The following is a 9,134-nucleotide window of genomic DNA, read 5'->3' as shown; positions in this document are numbered from 1 at the left end:
CAATTATTATTAAATTAAAATGACTATACAAAGTACGTAATTTAATACAAGATAATAATTATTATTTAATACAATATAAGTTTAATAAGTTTTTTTTTACAAATTAAATTCCTCTTTAAATATAAAGCTATTATAATTTACAAAATATAAATTTATAAATTAATAGTACTAAAAAAAAGAAAGAATTATTTTTAATATGAAATTTAAATAATAAAAACTATTTATTAAAAATTTTTATAATTAAAATAAATTATTTTTTTTTAGCGACACTAGGAATCGAACCTAATCCAACAGGCCATGAAACTGGTATGCAGCCTTTACACCATCTCGCTTCAAAGGATACACTATCATTGTAACACGGATACGAACAAAGAGACTCGAACTCTTAAGGAATTACTTCCACTCCTGCTTAAGAGGAGATTGTTTACCAAATTTCAACACATTCGCTTTTATTAATTGTATAATATTTCGGCGTGAATTGAAGTGATACTAAATTTGTTTTTATATACTCTTTTAGAGTTCAATAAACTATAAAATGTTGATTATGAAATGTTAAGAGTTTTTTTTACGAGCCAAACAGAGAGTTTATCAAAAGTATAAAAGAGTTCCCCATTATGAGATCTTACAGGCGCTCGCTGGCGCCAGCGCAGCAGAGAGCGATATAAAATAGTTTCTCATTGTTTAATTTTCTATTTTTTTTACTAGTTCTCTAGTATAATCTTGACTAAAATAAAAAGGACTTTTACCACTTTCTAGCTTATAAATAGGAGTAAATGATAATTGTATTTTATTGGGACTGATATATCTTATTTCATTACTATAGCGAAGAGCTCCAGTTTTAAAATTATTAGAGTATCTTCTATGATTCATGTTTGAAAACAAAACTTCAGCTATTATGCAGATGAATAATACCAGTTTTGTTTAATTTCAGAACAATAAACCAAGATAAAAAATCCTCTTTCTTGTAATAAAAGCGTTAATGTAGCTGTCTAAAAAAAGGGCGCCAGCAAATAAAAAATCTATATTTAACCAGGTTAACACAATACAATTTGTTTTAGCATTAAACCATTTATTAGATTTTTTTTTATTAATAACTTCAGTAGTAGGTTAGTATAATTTAGGTAAATTAATAAAAAAAATTTTTTTTTTCTAATGCTTGTAAGACTAAAAAACTACTGTATTTTTGAGTGAGATTAAATACAGCTTTCGGGACCGAAGAAAATTGCTTTATAAACCCAACTACCCATTGAGGGTAGGCTGGCTGCGCAGCGATATAGAGATAGTTCTTGTTTAAATTAGGCTTGTTTCTATTATTGGATTTAACTGTTCTAGGGTCGTAACTGCTAGAGCGAGAGGAAGGAGAAATAGCATTTAATTTAAAGTCGGGAAATGGCGAGGAGGGTCGTAACTGCTAGAGCGAGAGACATGAGGTAAAAGTCTACCTTTGTTCATACCTTTTTTCGAGTCTTTCTTTAATTATCTCAGCATTACGAATTTAACTTCTTTTAGACATTATGCGCATACCGCCTTTCCTAAAATCTAAAAAGTCTAACCATTTATTTGTATCAAATCTAGTCTCAGCCGTGTATTATTCGAGCGCTCCACAGAGAACTCAACAGTATCATCATGGCTATAAATATACCCTACTCCTAGTTTCTCTTTGATAATTTCTAACGCTCGAGTGTAATTTAATACCATATTTAAAAGTTAAAGAATTAAATGCTGGCTTGAGAGCCGAAGGAGCCTGCGCCTTTTTTTAAGAAACAACCTTCACCGTCTGTGCGGTAGCGACCCCTACTAACCAATATTTAAATTCTTCTATTTTCTGTGAATTTAAAACTGGTAAAATACTTAGGCGCCTCTGTATCTATAGAGATAGAAAAAGGAGAAAGCATAAAAAGAGATAGAATAAAAAAAAAGAATATAGATAAAAGATAAGAATAATTTTTCATGTTAGTTTTACGTGATATTCTTCGCCAGTAATTATTTTTTTTTATAACCGTTATTAATTAACCAAGTGTATTTTTATACTTCTCGTAGCCGGAGCGCCTTAACGCCTTAAATTGTTATTGGTTAGAATGTAGTATCTACCGTTACTGTAAAAACTTATTTCTTTAATATCTACATTAATATCTGATAGTTTTCTAATATAATTTGCATTATTAGTATAAAATATACTATTTAAACTACTAAATATTTTAGTGAATACTATTAAAAATTTTTTATTGTTATAATTTTTTTATTGAGGTTAATCAAACTTGAACTGATTACTTGTATAACACAATGTTATAACAAATTTAACTATAACCTAATGTATTCTATTAATATTTAATATACTTAATTAGTTGGAAGTTTTTTCTACATTTCTACAAAAACGTATTTTTTTTAGAGTATTAACAAAAATAATACCACAAATCTTTTTATAAACATAGACTTTAAGATTGGATAAAATATTGGGTCATTTTTATACTATATCGCGCTAGCGCCTATTGGTGGTTAAATAGGGAGTGTTAATATTCTATAAAGATTACCAGAAAAAAACCTTTAGGCGTTAAGGCGTTAGCTGGCTACGCAACGAGACGAGAAATGATATTAATAATATATCTATAAGGTTTACCGGTTAATGTTTTTAAAGATTTATTTAAAATATTAAGTGTGCTATAGAGATTGACTATTTGTTACTGGCGACAATTTCTGTAACACTATCATCCAGCTCCCAGCTCCCAGCTACCCAGCTACCCAGCACCCAGCACCCAGCACCCAGCACCCAGCTACGCTGTCGCTGTCGCTGTCGCTGTCGCTGTCGCTGTCGCTGTCGAGGACGAGGAGATGCCGGAACACTCAATCTTAAAATGACAACTTACGGGTAGTGTATAGATAGTTTATCGCCTAGCCTATCCAGAATACAATTAAAAATAATTTTAGTGATATAGAAAGAATAACGTCAAGAGATAAATCCTTATTTTTTTTAATAATTTATAAAATGATAATAAGTTTTCATTAAATATTATAAAAACGATAAAGTCGCGCCAGCTATATGATAAAAATAAAAATTTACACTAACGTTGAAACACACGTAAAAAAGAATGGGGGCGAAAAATATAAATTAACTTTTTATGAGTTTTAAATATTAATAAAGAAAAAAGATGATATAATTAGAGCTAAAATAGAAATAAAACAGATAATTGATTGCACTATAATAAAACCTAAAGAAAGAGTTCTATAAGATTTAAAAATCAAAGATATTTTAGGAAAACGTACCTCGAAATTTGATTTAGTTAAAAGATAATTTCCAAGTAAATAACCTAAAACTGAAGATAAACTCCATAAAACGACAATTGAAAAAGATAATACTGCAAAAGCATAAACATGTAAGGTTGTAGCATTGTTTGGAATATCAATACCTAGTAATGGTAATATGCTAGAGAATCGGGATGTTTGTAACTTAAGTTTATTTTTTATAAAAAGAGGCAACATTTCTTTGTTTACTTGTTCATCCTTATTCTCTTTCTTGTTATCATCTTTGTTACTATCATATCTTTTATCTTCCTTGTTATTATCTGTGCTACCACTGGAGCTATTAGTTGATTTATAAAGATAAGGTGCTCCCAATCCTATTGTAGTTAGGGCTCCTCCAACTTTTAGAGTTTCCCGAGTTCCTTTAGCTATACTTGACATAAGAATAACGAATCCAATCAGTCACATAAAAAAGGCTAATATATCCAAATAGTTATATTCAAAAAAATTGAAAAGAGATGTGATAACTTCTTTAATAGTGACATAATTAAAAATATTAACTAATAAAGAATTACCTATATCTTGAAAGTAGAAGTGTAAATTTGTCATTGTTTTTGTTTTTTGTTTTTATAATAAATTAAAATAAATTAATAATTTAAATAAATTAAATTATACGCCAATGCGAGATTTGACCAATGTTCAGCGTTTGCAATATAATTAAAAAAAACGTTGATCTCTTTTTTTTAAGACCTAAAGATAACTTATTGTTACCTTAATATTATTTATTTTGTTTAAAAAAAAATTCTTATTATATAAAAACATTAGTTACGATCATGAATAATCAATATAGTATTGATTAAATTGGCTGCTTAAAGTAGTATATCGTACAATATTACTATTACTTTTATTATACTATATTTTTAGTTTTACCTTTAAAACTCTTTTTGAACACTATACAAAATTTACCATTTAATGCTATAAGTGTAGGTAAGCTCATATTAAACAGTACTATCTTTCCTATTAGGTAGAAATACTCGACCTTATTTAAAAACAAAATATTAATATAAAACTGTTGAGTAATGATGAATTCCATCCTAATTAAACTAGTGGCTAACGCCCTACTTTCTAGAATAAATAATATAATCGCGCCAGCGCCTTATATATTATTTCACAGAATATTTACTAAAATATTTACTTATACCAGAGCAGGTGCAAATGCTTTTTATATTCAGTCAATAGGATCTTGGATAAGTATATTTAGTTTTATATTTCTTGTAACCTTAGCCTCTCAAAATAATGATATTTTATATTTATTAATAACACCATTTATAATTCATAAACCTCAAATTAAAGAAAATTTACATAATAAAGGATTAAATGAAATTATATATTTTCTTCATAATAATATAACTTCTTTTGATGATTTTTCAGATGTCATAAAAAACTTCTTCACTTACTTATCTAAAGATAATAAATATTTTCTATTAATGAAAATAGAATTTACAGATGGATCTACCAAAACAATGCATAAAGGTATTGTAATATCTAAACATTCACTAAATAATTATATCGAATTTATTAAGAATTTATTATCTCTAAGATCTCGCAACCAGATCATTATTCTAAAATAATATTCAATTTTTTCTTGATTGAGAAAGATAAAGAACAATATTACATTGATAAATGGTCTGAATTACTAGCTTCTCCTAAACCAATAAAACTAGAGAAATTTGGTAATTATCTGTTACCATTAAATACTAATTATTCATCTTGAGGAGAAATTACTAATTTTAATTACAATTTATTTATTAAAGAAAATTCAAAATTTACTAAAATTGATGTTTTTATAAAAAATAAATTAATATTTTCATTTATAGATTCACATTTTAAAGATAATATTTTCATTAGAAATATTAATAATATTAATTATTATATTAAAGATGAAATTATTATATTAAAAACTCAAATATTAAAAACTAAATATATTAAGAAATTAAACACTAAAAATAAATCTAATATTAAAATTATTACATTTGATATCGAAACAATATTGAAAGAAGGGATTCAAATTCCTTATTTATATTCTATGTTTGATGGTAAAATTAAAAAATCTTGGTTTACTAATGATCCATCTTTTTTATTTAATGAAATATTAAAACCAAAATATAGAAATTATGATGTTTACGCACATAATTTATCTAGATTTGATATAATATTTTTATTTAAATATATTTCAACATTACAAAATGAATTTACTATAAATGCAATGAAAAAAGATGAGAAAATTATAGGTATTACTATTAAAAATAAAAAGAAAAATATTTGTATTACTTTAAAAGATTCTTTATTATTATTACCTGATTCATTAGATAAATTAAGTAAAACTTTTAAAGTTGAAACTCCAAAAGGGGTGGAACCGGTTTTAATAGGCGATGGTGCTATATTACATCCTAGGCGCTGGCTGTTAGCGATATACGCTATGCCTGATTTATCTCACAGGCGCTGGCGCGATAAAAAGATATTGGAAGAATATCAGATTTTAATCTTTGGAAAAAACTTGTTCAAAGATATTGCGAAACTGATTGTATTTCCTTATATCAGATTTTAGAAAATTTTAGAGATCTAGTTTATGAAAATTGGCAAATAAACATTGACGATTATCCTACAACACCATCACTAGCTTTTGCAATCTACAGAAGTAAATATTTAAAAGAAAATACTATACCAATTACAACAGGTGAAGTATTCGATTTTATTAAAGAGTCCTTCACAGGTGGATCTACGGAAATGTATATTCCTTCACCACCTTCTGATGAACTAATTTATTGCTACGATGTAAACTCTTTATATCCTACAATGATGAGAAATTGAGAATTTCCCATTGGACAAATTATGAAGTTTGAAGGTGATATTACTATTTTAGGTAATAATTATTACTGGTTTGGGGATGTTGATGTTTCAACTAAATCATTTTTATTTGCTCCCTATTTACAAGTTCACCATAAAATTGAGAGTGGAATTAGAACAATTGCGCCTAATGGAAATTGGGAAATGAAAATTAACTCTCCTGAATATTTCAACTCAATTAAAGACTATAATTTCAACAATTTAAATAATATGAACGGTTTTTTCTTTAAAAAAGAGAATATTTTTTATGAATTTATAGTTGATATGTATTCTTTAAGATTAAAATATCCAAAAGGAGATCCAATGAACATGGTTGCCAAATTGTTAATGAATTCACTTTATGGTAGATTTGCCATGAAACCTATTCTAGAAAATCATGTATTTACATCTATTCTAGGTTTTAAAGAATTATCTGAAAAATATGAAATTTCAGACTTTATTAATTTAGATGATGCAGGATTATTTGTTTCTTATATTGATAATAAAAAATTAATTAAAGAAAATAAAGTATCTATTGGTATATCTAGTGCTGTTACGGCATACGCTAGAGTATTCATGAGTCATTAGGCGCTGGCGCGATAAAAGAATCCTGATTTTAATTTATATTATACTGATACTGATTCTATATTTATCGATAAACCTTTATCAGATGAATTTATTGGATCAGAACTAGGTCAATTTAAATTAGAATATGTTTTAAAAAATGCTGTTTTCTTAGGTCCTAAAATTTATGCTGGTATTACTATGGATGATAAATATATATCATCTATAGATGGGGTTAAAATTAAAGGTTATAAAGATTCATCAAATATTTCATTTGATGATATGAAATCTTTACTAAAAAGAAATCAATTCTTAAATTTATATCATAATAAATGGTTTAGATCTTTAAATTTATCAAACATCACTATTAAATCACAAGTTTATAATCTTATTGCGACTCAAAACAAAAGAAAATTAATTTTCGATGATAATAATATTGCGATTAATACTAATCCTTTATTTATAGATGAAGGTTCTAATAAAATTTCTTAATTGTTTTATTATTTATAACCCCAATATCTTAATGGTTATATAAAAGATATTATATTCTTTTATAAATAAGTTCGATTCTTATTAAGATAATGTTACTATTTAGATTTCCCGTCTTTATATTTTGTAAAGATATTATTTAGTGTAAATTAAATAACCTTGATCTCATAGAAGGTAGTTCTGCTACTTGTCTTGATTGTTAGAATCTATTACAAATTATTATTATTAAAAATGTTACGTTTACAAAACCCGATCTTTTATTTATCTAGAATAATTATTACAACTATTGCTAGAAGATTATTACCCGCATCTATGATTTCTATTATTACCACACTTATCTCTGCATTTTTTACCTTATATCAAAATATTGGATTAAAAAATTGTTTAATCTTATTATAGGCGCTAGCTGGCTGCGCAGCAATAGATTGAGACAAGCTGTTCACCTTTCTGCCGTTCCTGCGGTAATGAAAGATATCTTATTTAGAGGAACTAATCCAATATCTGCTGAAACTATTCACAGAATTATTGATCCTAATTGATCTAGAATTTTAAGATATAATATACCATTTAAAAAAGTTGTTAATGTTATGATTGGTACTTTTATTAGTTTTATGTTTTTCAAACCTTTTTTATTTGCTGTAATTAGATGGTGTATTTATCTTATTACTGCTGCTATTGGAGTTATTTATACTCCATCACTTAAAACTATTAAATGGTTAAGAAATTCTAGTATTATGATTTTAGGTGCTTTACCTTTCGATATTTTACCTACTGAACTAAAACCAAAACCTCAAGGTTTCTTTGCTAAAACTAAGAATTATATTTCAACATTATGAGAAGATTGAAAATATTATTACTTTGGATTTGTTGGTATTATTATTTTTATTTTATTATTTGATTGGATGAAACCTGATTTACCTGGGATCCATCACATTGCAGATTTTACAAAATTTATTTTAAATTACTGGGGAACTTGAATATTAACTATTAAAGGTTGGATGGCATCACCTTTTGTTGCTACATATCATTCTCTACATGACTGGTTATTTTCTAATCATCATACTCCAAGAAATAGTTATGAACAATTAACTCGTGAAAGAAGTGAAATAAGTGAAAGAGAACAATCAAAACTAGATAGAATGAACGAAAGATGAGAAGCTGCTGTTATAGACAGAAGAAATAGAGGAGTAACTCTACCAACAGACTGGCCATTATTAGAAGAAATTGATAGAAGAAATGCATTAAAAACACTTCATCCATCGTCACCTGATTCACCTGATATATCTTTAAGAGATAATAGAACTCCTGCTACATTAGTAGATCATGAAGCAGTAGAAGTTACACCTGAAGCAGGACCTTCTAAACCTAAAAAAGAAATATCTGCTGAAGGAAAAGCAAGATTAGAAGCATTAAAAACTAAAAACAATCCAGATATAACTCCTAAAAAAGCTCCTTCTTTCTTAGATAATATTATGAAAGGTGTAGGTCTTAAATCTGTTGTTACTAGAGATGCTTCTGCACCTATTTTAGATCCTTCAGCTCCTACTTCTGTTACTGAAAAATTAGATGTTATTGCTAAAACTAAATCTAATTTTAAAGATGATTCTGATCCTGAACCAAAATTCCCTAATTTAACATGGGAAGATGAAAGTTCACCTGATGAAGATGCAAATCCTAAGAAAAGAATTAAAGCTATAATTAATAAAAATATGCCTGAACCTATTCTAAAGGATACTCCACAAACTGCAGAGTCATCTTCTGATATTAAAGGTAAAGGTAAAGCTGTACAAATTGATGATACACAAGCCAAACCTAAAACTGTTTTAAGTATCTCTCAAATGACTGAAGAATTAAAAAATTTAGATTCTATTAAACCTTCTAATACCATAGGATTTAGTAGTGCTACTAGATCTTATGAAGGTGATACAAAAACTAATATACTTGAATCCGTGATAGAA

At 27.0% G+C, this 9,134-nt stretch overlaps 1 non-coding gene across 1 annotated transcript, besides 1 other annotated feature; it reads right to left on the bottom strand.

Moving 5' to 3' along the window:
• Window positions 1–261: 261 nt before the first annotated feature.
• On the bottom strand, window positions 262–332 carry SCP_t2300030. Its single transcript has one exon. It is a non-coding gene; the product is annotated as a tRNA-Met (tRNA).
• Window positions 333–362: 30 nt separating this feature from the next.
• Window positions 363–447: a sequence feature (amino acid sequence was deduced to be 'Pseudo' by tRNAscan analysis;~tRNA-OTHER).
• Between the last annotated feature and the right edge of the window lie 8,687 nt (window positions 448–9,134).

The sequence above is a fragment of the Sparassis crispa genome (assembly GCF_003851025.1).
Source record: "Sparassis crispa DNA, contig_000022F, whole genome shotgun sequence".
Classification (NCBI taxonomy): Eukaryota; Fungi; Basidiomycota; class Agaricomycetes; order Polyporales; family Sparassidaceae; genus Sparassis; species Sparassis crispa.
The sequence above is the reverse complement of the archived record's forward strand: the minus strand, read 5'-3'. Positions and strand labels throughout refer to the sequence as shown.